We start from the raw sequence: 26,215 nt of genomic DNA, 5'->3' as shown, positions 1-26,215 counted from the left end.
TGCTAGAAAAATCTGTGGTGCTCCTGTCAGGACTCTTTCCTTAAGTAGGTTCAGGCACATTATGTTGGCACTAGTGCTAGCATTTTTCTGGAATCCTGTTTGCATGGGATCGAAACTCAGTGAGGTGAAGGCCCATTTACGGACATGTGACAGCAGAATTGTAGCGAAAACCTTTCCGATGACATCAAGAAGGGCTATTGGCCGATAGTTCAGAGGATCTTCTCTAGTTCTCTTTTTGAAGATCGGGACGATTACCGCTTTCGTCCAAGATTCAGGATTGGTTCTAGTTTTTTTGCAGACTTTGAAAATTGAACTAATAAGATTTGACCAATCGTTTGGGTGTTGTTTTAAATTGCAATTGGCAAGTCCGTCTGGCGCAGGTTCTCTTGATGACTTTAATTTCAAGATTGTATTTTTAATCTCAACGAAATCTGTTTGATCTACCCAGACTGTGTCCACTGGTCGCCTGGGTTCGTTGTCGTTGGCATTTGCTGATTCAAACAACTTCAGGAAGTGGACGGTCCATTTTTCTTCTGACACTGGATTGATCATGGGCGAGTTTGGGAGCTTATTCGATTTATTGATAAGCAACCAGAAATCTCGGGTTTTTCTGTTGGACAGAGCCTTCAACATCTATTTGGCATCGGACTGGTATAGGTGACATCTCAAATTTCTCAGCCATTGCTTGTAGTTTCTTGTTTCAGTCCTGAAATGTTTCCAAAGTATGGGTAACTTCAATGAAACTGCCTCTCTTTTTAGTTTTCTTAAAACTCTATGTTTGGCGGCCAGGGCCGCACAGTATTCATGCGTGTGCGAATTAATGTGGTTGTTGAGGTTCTTCCTGGGTTTTTTAAAGACAAGAAGAAGGGGAATATAACTCGATCCCGCCAATCCTTTTTGCGAAGCGAGGTCAGACAATAAGTTGGTAAATTGGTCTGTAAGCTTGCAAACATCCGAAGCAATCAGACGTATCCGAGTTTGTTGTGAGTTTGTCTCTATGAGAGGTTTGTGGAATTGTGATTGGCTCCCTTTGTTTCTGCATATGAGATTCAGGGGGTTATGGTCACTTTGCTTTGTTCTGATAACTTCGACTGACACTATGTTGACAAACACAGGTTCGGAAACAAAGATGTAATTGAGAGTAGCTGATGACCTGCCACACTCCCAAGTTGGTATCAAGATGTCTGGGTCTGTGGTAGTTGCAGAATTAAAGAAGTTTCTAGATTTCATAATGGAGCGCCACGCAAGTCCCCTGGTTAATGCAGATGAATTGATAAGTTCTTTTGTTTTGGGCGTGTTGGGGTTAGTACAGTTTGCATTAAGATCACCGCAGATCAGAATATTAGGAGATTTATATTTTATTGCAATGTTGTCAATTGTGCTAGTCACTTTCCACACATGTTCGCTGTAGAAATCTTTTGCGGATTCCAAAAGACGTTTATGATTGCAACCAAATCTGATACTGGGAACTTGGCCTTTTGGGTTGGAGGATTCCACGTAGTCAAAACGGCCAGAATTTCGTAGCTCCGGGTTATGACCTTTGTGATGGATATACCAGATCCTAAGCGGGTAGCTATTAATAAGCCTGAGGAGGGACGCCCCAAAGGCCCTTTAAAGGCTGGAGATATTTCGATGCAGTAGCCATCTAGGCTGGTTTTTCCCACAGCCACGTTTCCTGGAGACATATGATGTCATAAGATCCCAGGACGTGACTGTCGGCCTTAGTAAGATGAACATGACCTCTAGTGTTCCATGATGCTATACTTAGCGTTTCTTTCGAGGGTGTTTGCTGGATTGGTTGAGGTGTGAGTAACATTGACTTAACACCCCCACATGATTGCTATCTTTTGAGCCCCAGGGTTAGGACTCTACGGAACCAGTTCCATTTGTCTTTCTTGTTTGATTCTTCGAGGCCATTTGGGATCTGCTCCATGGTTTTTTGTAAGAGCCTTTCATTTCGCGGAGATACTCCCCGGTCTCGATTACTGGTACGGGGAGTTGTTGCATGGAATTGATTACATTCATGTTCGTACTTTGTTCTGGGGCTTCTCTGAGCTCGGTTCTCTCATCGCTCCTAGTGATGTGCCTCGGGCGGATGGTTGTAAAATGTCTGTCTGATGTAGATCCATTGGTTCTTGAGCTGTTATTGGTTGTTGATAGTGGGCTTCTTCCCCTTCTCGCTGGTCTGTAAAGATCTTCTGTTTTTGATTTAAATCTATAGTTTGTTTTAGGTGATTTTCTGTAGCTGTTTCTTGGCGATTCTGTAGGGTTAGTGGATGGAATCTCATAGAGGTTGACACCCAGGTGGGCTAGGTCCGCCTATATTTCTTGCAGTATTTCATCAAGTGCACGTTTTTTGATGTGCAGGTAGGCCTTGGCTTGATTCTTTCTATGATTATGGTTCGATCAGGGCGAAATCGTCCGATTTTAGATTCTGCAAAGTTTTCACCCTTTTTAGTGTTCTCAGAACCGTGTTTCTAATTAGAATCATATAGTGGTCGTTGGAAGTTTTTTGTTCAATTTTAAAGAGACGAGTCGATCGTAAAGACAGGCCTCTTGATTTTGCTTGGTCATCCAGTGGCCGTCACAGTGGACTATGTCTTCGATTGGTATGATTAGATGAAGCTGGTAATACTTTTTGCTGGATCTGTTTCGACATGTCCGAAGACAATTTGGTGACTATCTGTTATGTTTGAGTCGTTATAGCAGGGAGAATGGTCTCCCCAACTGAGACATTAGTTGAGCGGGTTGGTGTTCGAACAGGCAGTTCCTTTAGGATTGCTGGTTGCAATGCTCTTGCCCCTGTTGAGTCCAAGTATTGCGTAGGGTCCATCAGCGAACTGTGAGCTATAAATTCTTCTGTGGTCTTGGGAGAGGTGGAGATGCAGATAACTGAGTTATTAAGACTTTGTTTTTGTTGAGACAATGTCAGTTTTTCTTTCAAAGCAGCTTTTTGTTTGGTTCTCCCAGACAGCAGGGGATCAAGGGCCGACACAGTTTGTACGCCATTGGGGTCCGCTTCCGTGACCGTTGTGATTTTCAGCAATGTTTTGCTTTTAGAGCTTGGTATTGTCTTTTGTAGATTTTCCGCTGCTTTCTGGTGTATGGCCGATGGTAAGAAAACTTGCGGGGGCCTTTCCGTTTGTCTTTTGAAGACCAAAGCCACTTCAGGTGGATTTAAAAGGACTTCCGTCTGAGTTTCTTTTTCCAGAGTGACTGGCGTAGCTGGTTTGAGACAAAGTATAAGATCTTCTAGCAGACTCAGCTTAGAGTCCCACATCTCTCTCTGCTCTTTGCTTCTTTGGTCCAATGCTGTAATGTAGCCTTCTACAAATATCAGCTTGCTATGTATCATTGCTGTTAGGACAGTGCTGTCTTTCAACGAATCATTGATGGCTTCATACAGCTTTCCGAATGGCGATAGAGCTATTGTAATTGCTGACATGATTATTGGAAGATCTGTTTTTTTAGAGGGCGAGTCCTTGTTTCCTGAAGTTGTTATTTCGCTAAGTCTTCGGTTTTTAGGCGGGGATCGAGGTCGTGGAGTGTGTTGGATCAGTGAAAAAGGTGTTTCAGAGTGATCATCTATTTGAGACTGACCATCGTCTAGGTTCAGGCGATCGGGAGAAGGCCGTATCGCAGGTTGAGTCGCTGATCCGGAAGCTTTGGGTTCGAGGCCACGTATGGGCGTGGAAGAGGTTTGTTTTCCGTGCGTAGGTCCAGATTCGCTGGTGCTGGTCGACTTGCTTAATTCAGAGGTGCTTTCCTCCAATATTGGATTGTTTTGAGTACCATTTAGGTTAGGATCGTCCAGATTCAGCATCGCTCCCGGCAATACCAAGTCTTTGTTTAATTCATTACCCAAAGGCACCTCGTTGTTTAAGATTGCTGAGACCCTTTTGGGAACTGCAACGGTTTTGGGCACAGTAAACGTCTCTTTTGATCCTAATAGTTGATTTTGAATGGCTGATTGAATCTGAGCCTGGTTCGGGATCCCCGATGTTAGTTTCCTTGCTTTGCTGACAGGTGGAAGGTCCTGGATAGCCTCCAGGATTTCTGCGTCCGACAGTTCTTTAGTCTGGTCTAGCTTTCTATTGTACTGCTTATTTATAAAATCTTTGAGTGCACTAGAGAGGAGTGGGGCCGGAAGAGTTGGCTTCCCTAGTTTCTTTAGTCTACTTGTTTTTTGTTTTGCATTTGGTGTCGTTTTTTTTTTCCTTTTATTATTTTGCTTAATGTTCCCTTGGGAATCGTGAGATTCTGAATATGGCATGGAACCTTTCTCTGGGTATAGAGTAGAGAAATCTGTCAGCTTATCTGTAGGCACAGAGACGCTGGAGATCCAAGGTTGCAGAAGGGGGTCCTTAGAGGTTGGGCAGGGCGTTGCAACTGCTATTTCAGCGTTCTCCTGTACGGTGTCATTAATCCGGACTGTAGATGGTAGGGCCCGGGGGACCAAATGATTGTTGCTGTTATTTGATACTTCTTGCGGGGCATGAAATTGAGCCGCCACCACAACTGTCATTGAAATTGAAGAAGAGGTTGTGGCCTTAGGAGAGACCTTCGCAGGGCCACTCACTGGTCGTTGAGGCCCCCGCCTCAGTCGAAGTAGACTCGTTCCTAATAGAGCAGTCCCCGAACCCTCCGCCCGAAGCAGTCTGCACAGGAGCCTGGGCCGGCCGCCCTCTGACAGCCGAAACCAAGGCACCACTCGTCTCGTAGGCGAGACAGGAAGGCAGAGCATGCCGGGCGAGGGACGGGCTGCATGATGAAGAGGAGCGAGCCGCTGACGCGGCGGGGTGAGAGACCTGGCGGGATCCTGTTAGCTGTACAGGGGCATTGGAGGCGTTGGAGGCCACCAAGCCTCCGATCCGTGGCAGTGGAGAAACAGACACCGGACAAACAGGTAAGGCAGGAAGCAAGGGGTGCATCGGGCGCATCCGGCTCTGTCTCACCAATGGTCGTTTCTATGTTTCCGGCCCGGGATTGTCTGAAGCGTTAGTGGATGTATTTATCGATGTATTTGAAGAGGTTGAAGAGCCAGTAAGTGACTGGTTCACAACAGAGGGAGAAACCGCAATGTTATGTGGCATACTGTGGATAGACATGGTCTTAGGGGGTCAGTGGGTACACAGTGTTCATAGTACTCATGGTGACCATATTACTCGGGGGATGGCAATGATTGTCTTGGGGGGTAGCCTTACCTCCTTTGATTTAACCAGAAAAGGTACTGGTACTGGTTTGCTTTTCTTGCTACCGAATGTTTTTGAGGTGCTCAGTAGTATTCTCAAAGAGGCCTCTGAAGGAGGGATGCTGGGTTAACAGACTGTGGAGGCTGGGTCACCCTCGTGGCACTAGGCTCCATTAGCTCCGGCAGCAGACTGCAGACAACTGCTCACCCTCTGCTCACGCTCCACTCACCGCTCTGCGGTGAGGCTGATGGTTAAAGGCACCTCCACTGGCAAACACTGTAGAAAGACTGCAGTCTGCAGACGACTGCTCACCCTCTGCTCACGCTCTGCTCACCGCTCTGCGGTGAGGCTGATGGTTAAAGGCACTTCCAGTGGCAAACACTGTAGAAAGACTGCAGTATGCAGACGACTGCTCACCCTCTGCTCACGCTCCGCTCACTGCTCTGCGGTGAGGCTGATGGTTAAAGGCACTTCGACTGGCAAACACTGTAGAAAGACTGCAGTCTGCAGACGACTGCTCACCCTCTGCTCACGCTCCGCTCACCGCTCTGCGGTGAGGCTGATGGTTAAAGGCACTTCCACTGGCAAATACTGTAGAAAGACTGCAGTCTGCAGACGACTGCTCACCCTCTGCTCACGCTCCGCTCACTGCTCCGCGGTGAGGCTGATGGTTAAAGGCACTTCCACTGGCAAACTCTGTAGAAAGACTGCAGTCTGCAGACGACTACTCAACCTCTGCTCACGCTGCAGCTAATGTATTTTTCAATGAACTGTAAAACAGTGGTGTCATAATCATGGCCAAATTTAGGAGCATCCTTTATCCACAAAAGCATGTGGATGTGGGGTGCTCCTCTGGATTGATATTCTTTTCTCCAAAAGAAGTGTTGCACTTCTCTGAGCAGAGGCGTAGTTTTATTGCAGATAAAATGCAGCATGGCTATGAAGCAATAGTGAAAGTATCATGATACATTTACAGGGTCAAGATAACAGAGTTATCCTTGTGTTTTTATGTCTCTTTCGTCATTATTTAGGTTTGCAGTGCATAAGAAGTCGTGCAAGTCATCCCATGTGTAGTCTGCATAACTTAAAGTAACAAACCATGTCGGTGGGCCTAGGTTGCTTGGCATACAACGTACATCAACATCATCTGCATGACGTCAGAACCAGTATTCTTTTATACCACACATTTTTGCCAATATAATTGTGATACTAGACTGCAAAACTTCATCTTTGTATTTTATTTTTTTGAAGCAGTTAGGTAGGAGATATGTTTAAAAAGTTAGGCCTGTCCTTAGTGTGTGTGTGTAACTCCATAACATAAAGTTGCTAGTTCACTTTCGAAGAGGGGGAGGAAAATGTATTCGACATTGTCGTCAGAATACATTTGTAAAGAGCGATATTCTGATGCACTAATTTGTGTCGAACTTCATCATATCTTCCTCCTTTTCTTGTAGGAAATAGTAGAGGAAAAGAACGTTCTTCTACACTTTTTTCCCAAATGCTCATTGGGGATCCTTTGGCTTAATGCATTTGGTATGTTTCTAATGCATCATCAATTGTGTCTTTGCAGTGCAGTGGGTGAAAAGTATACTGGTCTAAAATGTTGGCTTCTATAACAGGATCTACACGTTGAAATTGGCCAGTTTATGGTGACTCTTGAATAATGTGGGTGGTTTCTCTTAAGTTTTCCTCTATGTTTATATCTCTGGAGTACTCATTGTTTTCTTTTAAATATTGTAGGGCTTGTCTATCTTTGTTTAAGTCGACTAATTGTTGCCACATTTTTTTGTCTTTTGTTGGTACACCATTAACTAGTACAATCAAAGAATGATCTATTGGCCGTTGTAGTCCTAGAGTTTGAACATTTTCTTTAAGATCCAATGGTAAATATACTATTTTGCCAAAGATGCCCTTTAGTAGCTCAGATGCAGGTAATTTTGCTGATTTTGGTTGAAGGCATATTATAGCTTGGAATGGGTGCACTGTTTGTATTATAATGCTCTCGTACAAGTTATTAGTGATCGCACGTGATGGTATTTGGTTATTGTCAAGCTTTGTGTTGTAGTACGTGCACACTCTTGAGGGGTTCATTATTTTGTATTTAGCTTCTGCTGTAAGATATAAAGCTAATTGGAACCATTCAGATTCTTCATTATTGTCTTCTATTTTGTAGGCTGGATCTACTATTTTTGTGCTCTTTTTATAAAAGGTTCTGAGGCAACAGACACATATTTGGTCTGGTATTCCAGCAGGTGTGTTTTGAAACTTAGCTATTTTTTTTTTTATGTCTTTATTAGGATGTTGGTGTTTATGAGGTTTTTGGTAATGTTTTCTGAAGGCACAGAATTTTCTAAGTCACCTTAATTTCCAAAGTATTTACGTTGCATGCGCTCTATTTCTTGAAGGAATTCTTTGGCTGTTCCATGTAGGAGAATGTTATTTAAATTTTGCAGTTCTAGAGCGGGACATTTTGCATAGTATAGTCGATGCACAAAATTCTGTATAGTAGTATGGTGAGTCGCTAACATTTTGATGTGGTGGAAACTGCTTTTGCAAGCAGTCCCTAAAATGCATGCTAATGAATGTCCTTGAAGACCAGTATGGCTGTGCACTGGACAGGAGTCTATGGTTTGTAAAGTTTTCATTTTACTTTTTTCTTTTATTTTCACATGGTGATTGAGGAATTGTTGTAAAGAATTAAAGAATTGTTGGCGTACATTACACATTGAGCTGCATGTCCATTTGTACACTGGTCGGTTTGTTGGGCAAAAAGAGCATTTGGTTAAATATTTGTTGGGTACTTTTTTCTATAAGGATTTCTTTTGCCATAATGATTTCTCCCACCATTTCCTACCCTTGACCATTATTGTCTATGGCAATTGTTTTGTGTTGTTCATGTTTATAAGCTTCTTCATTGAAGTATGATTATGTGCTGCTTGTGTGAATCCATTCAGCATCACAGAAGTTTGAAACAGTATCTATATTGGGACTGTGCATGTTTAGAAGTACTTTTTGTAATGTACTGATTAATTTAGTTAGTGGTTTCATTCTTTTTAAATTAAATATAAACAATTTGCTCTTCGGTAGAAAAGCACTGTCAATTTGAGCTTGAATGATTAGTCTCCTGCGGTAGTTTTTAAGGGTAGATCGTGACTTTTCAGATGTTTATATACTATATAAAACTATATATACTATACTATATACTATATACTATTTTATTTATTTTATTTTATATTATTTTATTTAGTATATTTATATACTATATAAAATCCCACAGACCCGCCAACCCCACAGGGGTGTTTCCCCATGCAAGCAGCAGCAGGGTATACTAATACAGAGTATGTATCCCACACAGCCCCTCAACAGAGAGCCATCACAACCTATGAAAATGTCCCACAGCTCCCAGCAGCATATGCCACACACAACCCATTAGTGATGAAGACAGAGAACAGGACAATGAGCAATTTAGAAACAGTGTTGCGAAAGACTGAGGTGGGGTTGGCACGAGTAAAATTAGAAAGGGAAGAAGGGAGAAGAGTGCCAAAAGGCACTGATGAATGGAGAGCAGCTGAAATTTTATTTAGGATTGATAGTACCGCAATTAGGGACGATGATCACAATGATGAGAGGTATTGAGTGGGACTACCACGGGCGGACAGTTTGGATTATGAATTAATCAGATCATATTCTGATGTAGGAGTAGTGGAAGAGGAAGAATGGGGAACAGATGAGGACCAGGGAGATGAGATGCCGACCAGGGCAACACCAAGAGGAGAGAGTTTGTGGGGTCCCAGACTGAGGGCACGACCTGGCCTTATGATAGTGGTGAAGAGCAAGTCAGTGAGAAAAACAGTTACTGGCTAAGCTGATGGGAACACAGTTTTCATTGTTACATAAAGGACCCGGCAGTGTACAGTATGTGCCCTGGCCACAGATGGATAGAAATAACTTGATGAAAGCACTGCATTAGCTCGCAGAAGGAGCAGGAACATCGATATATGCACTTGAAAAACAGACCACAGGCATTACCCTAGCAGTAGGAGATATGAAAAGTTTGTTTTCCACTTTATTAGGAGATCAAGCAGATGATATTTGGAAAAAAGCAGGGCATCCAGGGGTACTAATGAGCGATGATAACGAAGGTGAGGTGCATTTTCATGATTTTCCAGCTAAGTATGAGAGCAGCATATGCCGATACACCAGATAAACATTCAATCATGGTGCCTATTATGAAAGAAGGTGAAGACCCAGCACAATGCATATTTCAGATTCAGGAGATGTGGAGTGATGATACCGTGGAACCATGGGATAAGACTATTGCAATATTCTGTTATATGTTAAAGAGAGGAATTCCAAAGGAGGTGTAGATAGACTTGGACAAAGGAGTTGGGATCAAGACGAAGGGTTAGGCAGAGATTCAGATAATCATAGTACATCGTTGCAGATGAAGGCAGGAGAAAGAGAAGGAAGCTGTTTACAATGCACAGAAGACTGATGCAAATTTAGTACTGAAGAAATTAGTGAAGTTGAGAATAGAAAGAGCAGTAATTGCGGAAATGAGAATGTTACCATAGGAAGTTACCAAAGAGGGAGAGGGGGATTCAAAGGAGGGTGCTGCGGTAGAGGAGGAGGATTCAGAGGGATGTGACTGAGATTCAGGTGACAAGGTTTGTGTTGGTCATGTGGGTAAATGGGCCATTTTGCATGGAAGTGTAGGAGCAGACAAGCAGCTGAGCATGATCCCTTTGCATATCTCAGTGGACTGGTGGCCCAGGTCAAAAATCGACAGCAGTATGGAATGATGCCTCCTAGTAGCCTGTATGGTGCAGTGCCCGCACAGGTGCCCCAACATGGCCAACAGCACCAGTATCAAAATCAGGCACCAGTACTACCACAGTTGCAACCTTCAGCAACCAATATCACAGCAGTGTATGTGCAGCAGCAGTCACAACAGCCAGCACCACAAGTCTGGGACAAAAATGCTCTGCCACATGGCACTGTGACACAGTATACAGGGCTGAGTGTGGTGGCCGGTAACCCCTTCGTATTCCTGGGGTCAAACACATACCCAGATTAGGACAACTCACAGAGAGCTATGACATTCATAGTCCTATCAGTCCATGCAGGCCCAGAAGAGGAACCCCTGGTAGGTGTGGAACAAATCATTTGTTTTCATGGTTGATACAGGTGCAACAAAATCATGTACAAAGGAAGGGTGCTTGCTCTTATCAGGAAAGGTAATGGACATGCAATGGTTCTCTGATGCAATACATTATTTTCCATTTACAAAGGATTTGCCCATAAAAGTAGGTAATGAAGAGATGTTAGCTCCGCTATTGTCCTCAACTGCAACAGCGGTGAACTTGTTAAGCGGGGATCTGTTAAGCAAGTTGAATATGACATTTTCATTCACAGAAGGAAAGGTGGTGTGCTCCACAACAGGAATGTGTTATGGTAGGGTACTGGCAATAACACAAGCATTGTACAGTGATGGCGCCACTACACTAATACCTTTGCACCCAGATATGTTCATGTACGGAGCGACCGTGTTGTTGAGCTGGGTGCCAGACATCAGAAACAAGCCATGGAGGGTGCCGTCAGAATTTTTGATTAGGTAAGCAGTGCTCCAAGATAATGCTCTTAGTACCATTATCATGCAAGATTTGGACAGGGTGGCAATTTCAGATTTAAAAATAGTTCTCATAGGGACTGGTAAAGAGGGAGATGAGTGGTGTACAGATTTCTGTATTGACCCTGCTCAACCGTTGAGTGGGGTGTCAGATCGACATCTCTTTTAAGATGCTGGTAATGATGGTGAAATGATACTGGATGTTTATATCCCATGTCAAATAATGATTCAGCATAGGAATATACCTTGTCCCATAATCATTTCAAAGTCCATGCCTGCATATTTGCAGGAAGTTTTGTTAAAGGTCCCTAGCACTTTATGACCCGACAACCCCCATGATGTACGTCTCTTGAAGAGCATTGAAGCGCTATGTATCAAATTGAAGCAGAAGCAGTGTTACCCAGGGTGTGATATTATCAATTTTCAAGAGACGCATATGAGGGAATACACAATGCAATTGTTTCACTATGGCAGATGGGCATTATACTGCCCTCAGAGACCCCATGTATTATGGCGATATACCCTGTCATAAAAGCAAAAGGGTAAAGTTGGAGGATGATACAGGATTTACGCCCATTGAATAACATTGGTGAAGCTGAGTTTTCACTTGTACCAAACCCCGCCATGATTCTCTGCAATATACCAACTGAGGCCACACATTTTTCTGTTATTGATCTGAAAAATGCATTATTTACCATTCCACTGCTCCCCGATTCTCTCTATCTCAGAGAATTTACCTATTGTGTCGCAAAGGTTCCAGCACACCAGACTTCCTCAGGGGTACTGTGAGTCCCCCCAGTATTTTTAAAAGAGTACTACATATGGATATGGGCAATATACATGTACCGAGCATGGTCATTCAGTATGTAGGTGACCTCCTAGTGTGCAGCACAACAGAAGATGTATGTAAAGCAGATTTAATTACACCGCTGACACTGCTTGCGGAAAAAGGATACAAAGTAGATAAGGACAAAATGTTTTACTGTCAGAAAGAGCTGGTGTATTTGGGACAAATAATATCATCAGCAGGGAAAAGAGTTACTCTGGAAAGAGCAGCTGCAGTACAAAAACGCACCACAGCCTATTACAGTAAAAGAAATGCAACAGTTCTTGGATATGTGTAGCTATTGCAAAGTATGGATTTTTGGCTATTCTAATTACACAAAAAATCTACTATTGGGACTCAAACAAGCATAGAAAAGGAAAGGGTCACTCACATGGACACGAGAAATTATAACATGTTTCCAGGAACTCAAACATGCTATAAGCAATGCACCAATACTAGCAACCCCTGATTACAAGAAAGAATTGTATTTGTTCTCACACTCCAATGGACAAGTAATGGCTGCTGTGTTGGCTCTGCACACATCCCTAGGACACAATGCCTTAGCATATTACAGTGGTATATTAGGTTCAGTGAAGCCGGGTCAATTTCCTTGTGAACAGGTACTGCCCGCTGTGGCCTTTGCCATTGAAAAATCCTCAACATCACTATGCGGTGCTCAGGAACATTATATGTAGAGGACCCACTGTTCTTGAGTGATCTATATAAACTCTAACCACACAAAGGGCCTCTGCACATGAAGTCATTTTGTCAAGCCCTTCCATTCACAGTGTAAGATGTCGCACAGTGAACCCTGCTACGTTTATTGCAATACCTGTTAAGGAAGGTGAGGAACTGCATGATTGCATTACCTATGAAGGTCCTGAAGTTGATTTAGTATGTGCAAGAGAAGATGCACTTGAAGCAATCCACCCTAAGACAATCATCTCTCAAAGATGTTCATCAATCACAGACTGATTTTGCCCTATTATGACAGTGATCTATGTATAAAAGATGGCAGATTTTGAGAACTCACACTTTTTTAGTTTAGCCAATGCACAGTGAGATAAAATTATTTGCCATGGATCACACACTTTAGTTATGCAGTGTGCTACAAAGCCCCTTGTTTTATGGCTGGTCTCTGGTTGACTGTTGTAATACATTTGCATGACCCCAACTAACCACAATTAAGCAGCACAGAAGAGGGAAAAAATGACTGGCTGCAAACATAGCAAATGCCCAGGTACTTTTTCCCCGATAGTGAAAATCAAAAGCTGGCACACATGAATATACGCACAGTAAGTGAACATCTTGAAGTGAAATATACAAATGTAGTTCAATTGACCTTCCTCTTTGAAGAAATTGAGCAAGACAAAATAGCATTGTACTTTGAAAAAAAAAGTAATGAACAACAGAAAAATAAAATGAGACAGGAAATTTTCAAATAAATATACTGGCAAAATACAAAATGTGCTCACCTTTTAAACCCAGCAATCTGTAGTGAAATATTCCCTGAAAAATAAAATCCTAAAATGAAACAAGTGTTTGTGTCCTTGTGGGTAAGCGTCTGCCCTGGGAACATGACAACAGATTAAAATCCTGGTTGCCAAATACTTGAGCAAGCTTGCCAATCTAAAAAGAAAACAAGGGGTTGCGTCCACCCTCTGAAAAAAGTTACCCTGTCCACCCCCATGTGTCCTTTACTTGTGCCCTGAAAAGCAGCCACAATCAGGAGAATATGAATGCACCCGTGTCCAGGATTGCAACTTCTCTTGCCACATCCTGAGCAAATACTCATGAAGTACTTACCCTCTCATCATTACCCTTCCTCACCCCATGTGTGGCTTTTAACAAAACCCTGCTTTATAAAGATAACTTAAAAAGTGCACATATCATAGTGTCACTCAAATATATAAAATGTATACAATTGTTGCATTATTCCCCTCACCTTGACTGGGAGACTACAAACACCAGAATGCAATTCAGTAAATGGAAAACAAATAGTCTTTCATCGCTCCGAGACAGCACTGGGAACATACAAGATCTTTAAACCATATTGGGCATACTATGTTACATGGCCCGCGGTAGCGTCCGTATAGTGATGGTTAAGTTGCTAAACCCATAGAAAGACTACTTTTTGGGTGGCTTATCACTTCGGTCCCCAAGGACGAATCCTCACCAAACTTTGCAAAAAAAGTATATGGCCTGCTCTCACTGCAAAGTTTGGTGAGGTTTCGTCCGGGGAGGGCAAAGTTATAGGGGGGTCCCACATTTTTTTTGTTCTACATAGACTGAATGGAGTAAAACTTTGCTCACCCCTACAGCCCAAACCGCTGGGCGGATTTTTACCAAATTTGTGGCAGGAGCTGCCTCTTGGTCCTAAAAGCATGCTTTCGTCAATTTGGTGGAAATCCGTCCAGTAGTTCTTTTTAAAACAACCCAAAATTAGGTCCAAAATAATTAGTGATATTCTGGGTCCAGTCCGCGGACTCATTTCTCTGTTCAGTCCGCAGACCAGAACTCTGATTGGCTTAGAAGGCAACGTGCGGTCCGCGGACATCAGACGCACCCACTGATTGGATGGTGAAAAGCGTAAAGTGCGTCAGATTTTTGGAAACACCCGCCATCTTGGATTCGCGTACTTCAGCCGCTGTCCGCGGACATTGCGGTAAAAACATATTAAAAAACACAACATTCCACTTGTCAAACTTATCAAATAATCTCTGGGGAGGTGAGGGGTGATGAGGATGGGAAGGGATATGGCTGCAAGAATTTTTTTAAAATTGTGGTTTTTCGCCATAAAGGTCCGCGAACAGTCCCGTTATTCGCGGACAGTCCTGTGAAGTTCGCGAACACCTCTGAATCAAAGGGTTGGTGAAAAGCAGTTCTTGGATGGCTTATTACTTTGGTGCCACCTAATGAAACTGCATGAAATATTGCAATTATATTCCTGACCTGATTCCAAAAGAGTTTGCAAAGTTTGGTGGGATTCTGTCAAGAAGGGACAAAATTAGAGTGGGTGTCCCAAAATAATGTTAGGGCTTATACATGAGGTGCCATTTCACAAATCTACACTTAATTTGGCAAACTAATAATGGATCTAGATATAAATGTTTTTTTGAAGTTTGGTGGGATTTTGTCAAGAGGGGGAAAAATTAGAGGGACGGGGTCCCAAAATATTGTACTGGCTAAATATAGTGCCATTTGACAAATCTACACAAAGGTTTGCAAAAAGATCATAGCTCTAGATATAAATGTGTTTGCAAAGTTTGGTGGGATTTTGTCAAGAGGTAGCAAAACTAGAAGGGGGCCAAAATATTGTAAAGGCTAATAAATGTGGTGTCATTTGACGAATCTACACAAAGGTCTGCAAAAAGATTTTAGAGCTAGATATAAATATATTTTATAAAGTCTGATGGATTTTGTCAAGTGGGGTTGAGGTTATATGACTATTGTATGTGCATACATTTGACACTTTTGAAAAAATAAAACATGGGTGGATTTCCAACAAACTTTTGTAAGGAGCATTGGCAAGGACCTGAAAGCATGGTTTTGCAAATGTGCCTGTGTTTTATTTTTTGACAAGTGTCATAATGTAGGTAAAAAAAATAGTGATATACCTTTGGTGACTGAGGTGTAGCCTGTGGTCATGGGCAGTGGCCAGATTGTCTGGTTCACGGAATAAGGTCATGATCTGGACAATCTGGTTACTGGCCATGACCAAGAGGGACAACACATGAGGTTAAAGTGGCCATGTCCACCTGGGACTGGATTTGTGATGACGTTATTCTAAATTGGGATAGGTTTGAAAGGGAAGAAAAATGTGCTTGTGGTAATATGGTCATAGGGTTATTTTCTCGCCTTCTGCAGGCTGCCATGGAAAGTGAAGAAGGGCCCTGTATGGAACCCTGCCTTCCCTTTCCATGGTGGCCATCCTGGAAAAGGATTTTCCTTCCTCTCCTTTCATTTCCTTCCTCCTGTAGGAAGAAAAATCCTTTTTTAGCCCCCTGGGTTCCCGCTTTGGGAACCCAGGGTGCTAATGGCCTTCATCCCCCATTACAGGGGCTGGAAATGGGGGATAATGGTCCGGAGACCTTGCTATCTACCCTCGCTTCGCTTGGGCTGATAACTTGGGCTGCCGAGCCGGTATGCACCTTTCCAGGCCCTGGAACGGGGGATGAAGGCCACGATATCCCCATTAGCATAACACAAAATGCAAATAGAAATGTTGGAACATCTTAATGAGTCTATGTACTTTACTGAGAAATGTAAAGTAGATGGAGTCTATACGTTTTTTTTTCAGTTCTATTTTTTAACTGTGAACGGTGGTTCCCAAAGGAACATTTCTTTTGTTGTTTTTGGATGTATTTTTTCTTTTGGCAGGAGAGCTTAGAACGAAAGGTGGGGAGGGAAATGAGGGAAGAGGCACCAAACTCTAATATGGAGGGGCAGGTGGACAGGGGAAAAGGTTGTGTGTGTGTTATTTCTGAGGTAGGGGATAGTGTTTCTCATGCTCCTTGATTACAGCAGTGGTGGTGGCTCTTGGGAAGGAGGGATGGCATTAGCTAATGACATTCTAAGATAAATAGCAGTTTTGCTAAAAGTATGTACTGTGTACTAGATTGTTAATGGATAAAGAGTAGGAATATGTATAGGAGCTGTGCAAGGGAAATGTTGAAGTTGAAAGTTCCTAGATCAGTAGAAAATGCAGTTCCGAACTGTCTGCGAAGCAAAGATCTTATCGTGAAGTGCGGACGGGCTCTCAGACACGTTATCATGGTCATGTGGCACTGTGCGCAAGATCCGCAATTAAGTCAGATGTTCGTAGACGTCTATGGATGCAAAACCAGTTGAAATAGTTGCAAAAAGTGTATATAAGTGTTAAAAATGATTCTAGAAGGTGGGAAATGGCAGAGTTTTAAGGTCGCACTTTGTAAATGGGACACAAATATTGCTGTATTGGGTAAGTATGATATTAGTAAGTTGTAGGAATATATCATGCACTGGTAAAAACCCATGAAATTCAATTAAAACATTTGTTAAAGGGACGTTATGGTTAAGTTGCACTGATAAAAACATATGAAATTCAATGAAAAAACTTTGTTAAAGGGACGTTATGGTTAAGTTTCACTAATAAAAACCTATGAAATTCAATGAAAAAACTTTGTTTACGGGACGTTATGGTTACAAGTAAAACCAAAAAAAACCAGAAATGTGCCAGTTATTTTAAAAAAAAAATGTTTTATTGGTTAAATAAAATCGAAATGTCAACCTTTAACAAACAGAACATAAATTATTCCTTTCTCCAGTCAGAGAAGGTCTTTCTCAAGTTCAATCAGCGTCATGCTTCTTCCTCAATTACAAGGCCCAGATTATGGAGTTCATCGCCTTCCCTTATTGCTGTAAAGATCTGTTCCACCAATTTAAGGACATCCAGTGTCCGGCCAATTTTATCGACTGTCATTAATCATTCCCATCACTCCTCCTCTATGTTAGGGTCGAGTGGTACAGATGAGTTTTTCAAATACATGCTTCTCAGTCTTTGAAGTTTCGGGCAGGAGAGTGCCAGATGCTTAGTCAACTCTATTATTTCCAGATTTTTGCAGAAGCGTCATATGGCATCTTGTTCACTAGCCTTCTTTAAAACTGCACTTCCCTCGTGGTAGTAAATTGAGTCTACAACGCATCAGAAGATCACGATAATGGGGTGAAGGAAATCTTTTCATATACGGAGGTACATGGTTCAGTGATTTTCTTTCCCAGATGAAATTATGACAGTATCTATTTTCTGCCTTTAAAGTGTCTGTTTCGAACCAGTCCCTTTTCCAGACGTTTCTTTGCCTTATCTGGATTAGCTTTAAGCATTTCTTTTTTGATGTTATTATGCAGAAGTAGATCAGAACATTTCTGCTTCCATGCTCTAAGAAATGTGTCTCCCTTGATGTTCGGTGAAGTTACCAATATCTCAAATGGGATTGGGAGACTATCCAGTAGGCATTTATGATAGAGGGAGATTGATTTCCAGAGGACTATCGAGGCCATAGATTGAAGTCTCAACTCATGTCTTATTGTTGCTTTTTTCAGACAGTTTGGGAGTATTAGAATTTTCTCCCAGAAGTAGGCCTCTAGTTTCCCCCATGATTCCCAAGGCAGATTTAAGAGGGTCTCAGCTCCATATGTCAAGATAGGTATTACCTTTTGTTTAAAGAAGGTGATAATTGGGATTATGGAGTATAATCCATATCTCCGATGCAGATCTCTCCCCTCATTTGTTAGTTTAATTAATCTTTCCTTAATGAAGTTGTATTGAGCTTGTTCATTGATATTTTTATTGATCTTGACCCCCAGGTAGATTGTGTTATCAAGTACTTTTAAGGCCTGATTTTCAATTGTCCAGGTAAACGGGATCTTTTTTCTGGTACCTAAGGCCGATTGCATTATCAGGATCATTGATTTGTCTATGCTAATTTTCATTTTGTTTTCATCAAGATATTTCTTGAATTCCACAATTCTTCTCTGGAGCCCTATTGCCATTTGATCATTACAAAACAACATCATCCGCATGTAGGACCCAAGATAGCTCTCCTCCTTCCAACTTCGGTGAGAATGCTCTTATGTTTTCTTGAAATGTTTACATGTCCGCCATATATAGAACAAATAAGAAGGGTGCTAAAGCACAGCCCTGCTTGATACCCTTGGACATCGAGATCTTCTCCGTTGTATCACCTCCCTTCGATACAATTATTTGAATTGTTGTGTTAGTGTAGAGCTCTTGAATTGCTTCCAAAAGATCTTCCGGGCAGTGCCATTTTTTAAATTTTACCCACAGGTGGTCTCTGCTGACAGCATTAAAAGCCTGTTCGAGGTCTATGAAACCTAGATACATGGTCCCTTTTGATTCTAAGGGACGTAGTTTTAGCAAATTTAGTAGGAACAAGTTAAAAGAGGTGCCCACCCCCGTCATAAAGGTCATCTGACGTTTGTCTAGAATCTCAGCCTTAATAGTCCACTTTTTTAGGTCTCTTAACAGAATCAATGAAAAAGTCTTCCCAATGGAATCCAAGAGGGCTATTGGCCTGTAGTTCCTGGGGTTGGTACGATCCACCTTTTTGAAAATGGAAGCTATCAGAGCTTCCTGCCAGGATTTTGGAATTGTTCTAGATCGTATAATCTGTTGAAAAAGGATCAGGATAAAGTCTGACCATGCTTCCCCATTTTCTTTAAGCATGCCGTTGGAAATGCCGTCCGGACCGGCTGCTCTTGAAGAGCTCAATTGTTTGAGTCTGGATGATATATCTTCCCTGTCGATATGTATAAGCCAGTGAGATGATTTATACTTTTTTTGGTGGCGATTTGGGTGCCACCTCATCTTTGAAGAGTGCCGTATAGTGGTTCACCCAGTCTTCCTTTCACACTTGATTAGTAGTTAAGGCCGGCTGTACATCTTCTCCTTTATTTATGATTTCCCAAAGGGATTGTGCATTAGAATTTGTGACTGCTGCTAGCGTTTGTTCAGCATCACCCTGTGCTCTCCAGATCTTAGATGATTTTAACCAGTTTTTATACTGTTGTTTGATATGCCTTAACAGGTCTATTTTGTTTGGCAGATTACTTTGGCAAATTCTTCGTAATTCGGCTCGATGTTCTCTTCTCCTCTTTACCACATCACTGTTATATGCATGTTTCCTTGCAATTGTAGTACTTTTATTAATGTCTCTCTTCATTTTGAATTCTTTCAACATCCATCTATACTCCACCACATTTATATTATTTCTGATGTTATTGTCCAATTGGGCCACTAATTTAGGAATATTAGAGGCTTTAAGTCATATCCAGTTCCTGCCCCATTATAATTCCATTGGGCACCTGTTGAATTGAATCGGCTCCTTAGAGTTCCATAATAGTTCTACTTCCAACAGTGCGTGATCACTAGTTATTTGTTTCTTTACGGTAAGTGATTTGACCCACCTAAGTGTGTTTCCAGCTACAAAGCAGTAGTCTAGGCAGGCGCTCGTGAGGCTACAAAACCAGGTTTCTGCACCTGGTATGTCACCCAGTGTTTGCCCATTTAACATAGTCATATCACAGATGTTCATTTCCGTGATCCATCTTTTTTCCGATGTTCCCAGGTTTGATCTTGGTTTCAGCCTTCCCTTTTCAACCAGAAGCTTTAAATTCAAGTCTCCACATATTAAAATCAGTTGATTTTGATCTTCATGCATGGGTCTGTCCAATGGTCCCATAATGGATGCCATGTACTTCTCTATGTCACAATCTTGGTAACTCCAATATGTATTAATTAAGAGCATTCTGGTCTCCTGTATTCCTCTGTTTTTGACCAGTTTTAACACTTGAACATATGGGTTCGGCGTTTGATGGTCTAGTATCTGTAGATCACGGTCATCTTTAATTAGGGTCAGGAGGCCAGCTCGAGGTCTTCCCAAAGGCCCTTTTAAAGCTGGATTAATGCATACTTGGTACCCCTCCAGAGGGGGCTAGTTCTTACCCAAGATTCCTGTATACATATAATCTCAAATTCTGCCAAGAATTCACTTTCACCAGAGTACAGGTGTCCAAAACCCCTGGTGTTCAATGAGGCCAACAGAGATCTTTGCTCGGGTCCAGCCAGTTATGGTAAGCTAACCAACCATAACTCGCGCCACCATTGTGCACTGCTAAGACTAACACCCAGGACATCAAAGATGACATCACACATGTCATTGATGACATCACTGTTGAAATCATATGTGAAATACTTTTTGATGAAAAGTCCCTACAAGGGGTTCTGTTTATATTGTTGGTAACAAGATGTCAGGGGTGATCAGGAGACCTATCATGAACTACTTAATTTATTAAAGAATGTACTCATCTAAAATGATTGTATTGGAGTTTTATTGTTAATACAGAAACCTAATCATTAATAAACATAGGCAATGACTGCAGCATGCACCATAGAAGTACAATATTTATAATCTGGTCATTTTGGATAATACAATAATGAATGCTACCTTATCAAAGTTTTGAGTAATGTTGAACATGTAATAACTAGCTAACAATTAAAGACTTACAACACTTGTGCTAGTACAAACAATACAAATGAAGAACCACAATACATACAAATCAGAGGCACACAGGGGAACTAAAGTAAGGAAGAAAGAAACAGCTTCATCAGAAAATGTTAATAACATTAAAGTTTATCGTCATGTATACAAATGAATTTTGTGTTTGAGGCCTGCTCATTTCCACGTGTAATGTGCACCATGAGCTGAGACCAAACCCTAAGGAAAGTACTTTAAGAACATATGAAAAGGTTAACGTCTAGATATATAGCACCTTTTCCATTTTAATATTCTGATTGTCAGTGAACAAAACCACCTGGCCTACATACATCAGTGAACAAAAACAAGTGGCCCAGGTATTTGATGTCATCAGTGAAGTCATCAATGAAATTGTGATGTCATCTTTGATGTCCTGGGTGTTAGTCTTAGCAGTGCACGACGGTGGCGCGAGTTATGGTTGCTTAGTTTACCATAACTGGAGAATTTCTGGGGTTTTTCGGCTTTACTTGTAACCATAACGTCCCTTTAACAAAGTTTTTTCATTGAATTTCATAGGTTTTTATTAGTGCAACTTAACCATAACATCCCTTTAGCAATGTTTTTATATTGAATATCATAGGTTTTTATTAGTGCAACTTAACGTCTCCTTAATTAGGTTTTTTATAGATATATATATAACAAAATGTTATTCTAGTTTGCCTCGCACGTCCAAGCTGGATTTGCAATTCTCCTTTTATTAGCAGCTCCTTGCCCAGAGATAGCTGTTATTTTCATGTGGGCCTCATAACATCTTGAGCTTTAGAGTTCAATACTTTTAAGGACTGCCAAGAGCATGGTTTAAAAAAACGAATGCAGATGCCGTGTGTTTTCTTAGTGTTTTATGGGATATTTAAAACTAAGAAAAGATATGGCATCCGGGACTGTGGACTTCCACCCGGAACAATCCTGCTTAGCTTCAAAGCGAGGAAGGGGCCAGCCCCTTCAGTCCATGCTGCTCTAAGTGGTATTGTAACTTGCGTTAATTTATTAAGCAAAATGGCCTGAGTGGGCCAGCCCCTTCTTTGCTGTGAAGCTAAGCAGAGTCAGTCCTGGTTACTGCATGGCTGCGAGTCCCAGATCCCTATGGGTATGTGTAGTTTTATGGCTTCAAATATCGAAACAATGGCTGGAAAAACAATTTGCAATATTTCAGCGAAATCCGTCACACAAGTCAAAAGTTATTGGCAATCCATTTGTTTTTCGATTTCCTGTGTGATTCCATTTTACCTTAACTATGGAGTTATATATTCACTGAAAAGACATTAGTTAAGGTGCAGTTAAGATTATCAGATTCATCATCTTATCTCAGCACGCTCTTGTTGATGTTCCCCATAATGCAATTGTGAATATCTTCTCTTATAATATCTATGTGTTCATGGGCTTTGCAAAGGGAGCACGCTGAGTGAAGATGGCCATGACTTTGCACGTCCTCTGAATTTCAGGAGTTTTGTTGCGTTACATCTATAATAACATTAACTGCACCTTAACTGAATTTCAAAGTTTTTATAAAAGATTTATTATGGTCCACTAGTCATGGCATTTGACCAGAAGCCACGGCCTTTGGCCGAATCCACTTTATATGTTCCACCAATAGGTTTATTTTGGGCCCAGTAGGTGGCCACCTCACTGTACATGTTGCACCTCTAGATTTCCTTTTGGCACATGGCCATGGCCAGTGAACACAGCCTTTGGCCATGCCCACTGTAGCTTTTAAAAAGCTATCTTTCTTTCACACTCACAAGCCATGGCCTTTGACCATTCGCCACAGCCCGCGGCCGTGGCCACTGTATATGTTCCACCAACAAGTTTCTTTGGGTTCCATAGCCTTCAAGGGTATGTTATATCATCATGTTTTTAAATGCCACTAGCCATCGCTTTTGGCCATGGACAGTGGCCACGGCCTTTGGCCATGACCACTTTACATGTTGCACCACTAGATGTCTTTGAAGCCCACTGGCCATGTCTTCAGCATGGCCACTTTCCATCTTGCACCAATAGGTTTCTTTATGACCCACTAACCATGGCCTTCGGCTGTGGCCACTTTCCATGTTACACCAAAATGTTCCTTTGGGCCCACTAGCCATGGCCTTCAAATATGGCCAGTGGTCACAGCCTTTGGCCATGGCAACTTTGCTTGTTGCACCACTGTGTGTCTTTCATGCCCACCAGCCATGGTGTTCGACCATGGACAGTGTCCGCGGCCTTCGGCCACAGCCACTTTCCATATTCAACAATATGTTGCTTTACAGCCAAATGGCCATGGCCTTCGCCAGTTGGCACTTTCCATGTTGCACCACTATGTGCCTTTGATGCCCACTATCCATGCCCTTCAGCCATGGCCAGTGAACACAGCCTTCCACTTTCCATCTTCACAGAAATGTTTCTTTGGGGCCCACTAGCAAAGGCAATCAGCCGTGGCCAATTTACATGTTCCAGCAATACATTTATTTGGGGCCCAATTGCCATAACTTTCAGCTGTGGCCACTTTACATGTAGCACCAATACCTTTCTTAAAGGGACTCTTATTTCCTTTTTTTTAACTCTTTTACCTTAACCGCGGCTATCAGTGGCAATAAACTACACATAACCGCAGTTGTATGAAAACGTTCACAAAATCCCAAACCCTTCCCTACCCTCAAAGGCACTCTGCAAGTGCTCCCTCCTCTTATCATGTTCCTCCCGCTCCCTTGTGGTGCCTTTCCCCTCACTAGCCCTCTCCCATTCCCCCACTCTTTGTTTCACGTGACGCACTTTCATTCCCAATCGCGTCTTCTATTGTAACCACGGTTATCGCGTGGGATGCCCTCGCTATTACTGCAGTTGTGTGAAAATGTTCAAACTCTAACTCAGTCCCCCGACTACCGCTCTCAACTCCACAATTGCACATGGTGTCAACTTTCCCCATCCCCACCTCTAGCCTGATGCCATTTAATAATGTTTCCGCCTCCAAATAAATAGCTGTTTTTTTTCTCTTTTCATTTTTGCATAACCCTGGGATAACTATGGTTATCTCTTGCATTGAGAAGAAAATGTCTTCTTCTCAAACTACTGAATGGAGTAACCCCATACCCTACCAGGAAATCGAGTCAACGCTTCATGCACACATTGTTTGTTTTTGGTCCAATTCCATCCAGTGGTTTTTGCCCTGTGCAGAAATGTTTTTCTCTGTGGGAAAATGAATGGGAGCAGGCCGAAAACATAGTTTTTTTGCTTTCTTAATAGTTTTTTTCATTTTTTTATACATCTTTCCCAAGATTTCCAGTTAAGGGATGGCCGGGACAAACTTTTTGTTTGCAAAATATCAGCCCAATGCATCCTAAAAGTCAAATTTTATTAACAATTCAATTTTCGGGTTTCCTTTGGATCATGCTATTCACTCTAATTATAATGCAGTGATCGCTGCCCTACAATATTTTCAAATAGGTTTGTAGATTATCCCAGTGTGGCAAAGTTCTGACAGCTGCCTCTGTTATTCTGCTGCCAACAAGAAAGCCTGAGGGGATGTCTGCCCTGCCACCTGCTCGCCAAAAAATGCAACTGCACCCCACCAGTAGAAGAACCAATGGGACCCTATAGCGAAATGTCCTCAGGGAGGAAGCAGACCACTGAGGAACAGGTGAGGCAGCCCCGTTTCCTCTCCCCAAGCACTACATGCAGTGCACCACTCGGCGGCCACAGGGCTACCTCTGTCCAAGCTGGGGAGCTGGCTGGAGATTCCTGAGGTTCCCTGAGTCTGCTGCCGTAACCAATCAGGGCGGGGCACTCCACATTGCTACCCTGGCTCTCACCCACCCCCTACCTGCTCTACTTGCTCTACCAGCTGCCAGGCCCCTTGGAGCCAGAGTCCCTAGCTGCCCCGCTCCATCTCCCTGCCTGCTGCCATGCTCCGATAAAGGAGCTCCCGCAGCTCTGCCATACACCCCTCCTTCCCTGCCTTGGGCCTCTCTTGTGACACAGTCCCTTATCGCCCAAACCGGTGAAGGTTCAGCAACATGCAAGGTATCAAACTGCCAACTGTACCCACACCTTCACTGGCCTCCAATATATCGAGTGATGGGCACTCTATCCCCCTATGCAGCTTGCTGGCTGTCCGTGCAGCGCCCATATATAGACGGGATCCCGCAGGGAACCTCCAAATTAAAAATAAAATGATATTTCAGAGGACCTTCAACACTGTTCTCTTACAGCGGTGATGAATGCCGATGTTATGCGACGAAATACTGCAAGCAAGAATATGAGTTAGGGAATTAAGACTTTGCAAAAACAAACCTGCCATGATGTTTGAACATAATTGATCATGCTGCTTGTCTCCCTAGTTTCCTCATTGAACAATTCAGGACCTGAAAGAAAAAAGTGCCCACATCATCAATACGTTTTCTTTTTAGAACCAGTATAAAAATGTAGATTAATGCAAGAGCAAATCCAAGGCTAACGTTTAAGGGTATGTGTGCATCTTACGAAATCACTGGAGCCTCCATGGCAAGCAACAGACAGACCGAATGCTGATTACTTGGAAACAAGGGTGTATGTACAGAAGTCCAGTTGTCTCGATGCTCTTGAGCGCCAAACCACAGGGCATGGTCCAACAACGTGATCATGTTATTATAGCGCTCAGTTCGTCAGCCCTAAGATGTCAAAGTGGCATAGAGAGGAAAAACAGCATGAGCAAATCCGCCCTCCTGCGGCCCTCCTGAGATGGCCTTGGCTCGGAATCTAACGCGCGTCTTCTTTACTATGGGCAGCGTCCAAGTCTTCTTAGAAATGTCAGGCAATTCCCAGTAAGCCGTCGTTCATCTCTTTTTCGTCGAATAAAAGAGCATATTGTTTTGTATTGTAGAAATGTTCATTTTACAGTTTCCCCATGCAATTAGTGTGCGTATGAGTTTACACGTTTTAATATTGAGCTTGACTCCTCGAAGGACAAAATGAAAATAAGTAGCCAGCATTATTTATGAACACATAAATCAGCTTGTGTCTATGACACGTTACACCATGTCCCACTTACAGCTACATTCCCCGTTTTTCGTTAACGGAATAGACATGGTACTACTTTGTGCGCTGCTAATTTTAGGTTACCTGAAGTCGTCTGATCTAAATAGTACACCACGTAGGTGTGAACAAATAAATACTGCTCTGCTGGAGAACGGGGGTGAGTAATGCATGAACCTGCTTCTCAGCCCCACATCACTACTAAACCCATCAAGATGACCCCAGTTATAAACTGGAAAGAGGCCCAGCCTGACAGGTACACCCATCTTTAAGGTAGCATGGGCAAACTGCTGGCTTTACTTTTTAGGAGGTAGGGCATGGGCAGTCCAAAGAACAATAGTGCTGTGGTACCATCGCAAAAAGAATGCAAAACCAAGGGCATAAAAATAGGATACTTTCATTAAACTAACAATGCAAACACACTCATCAAAACCATTGTAGCCTACCATGAAAAAGAAGACACCGAATCTGCAGACTTGTAATG

This window comes from Ambystoma mexicanum, chromosome 6p (assembly GCF_040938575.1).
Source record: "Ambystoma mexicanum isolate Mex_15411 chromosome 6p, UKY_AmexF1_1, whole genome shotgun sequence".
Lineage (NCBI taxonomy): Eukaryota > Metazoa > Chordata > Amphibia > Caudata > Ambystomatidae > Ambystoma > Ambystoma mexicanum.
This window is presented reverse-complemented; position numbering follows the sequence as displayed.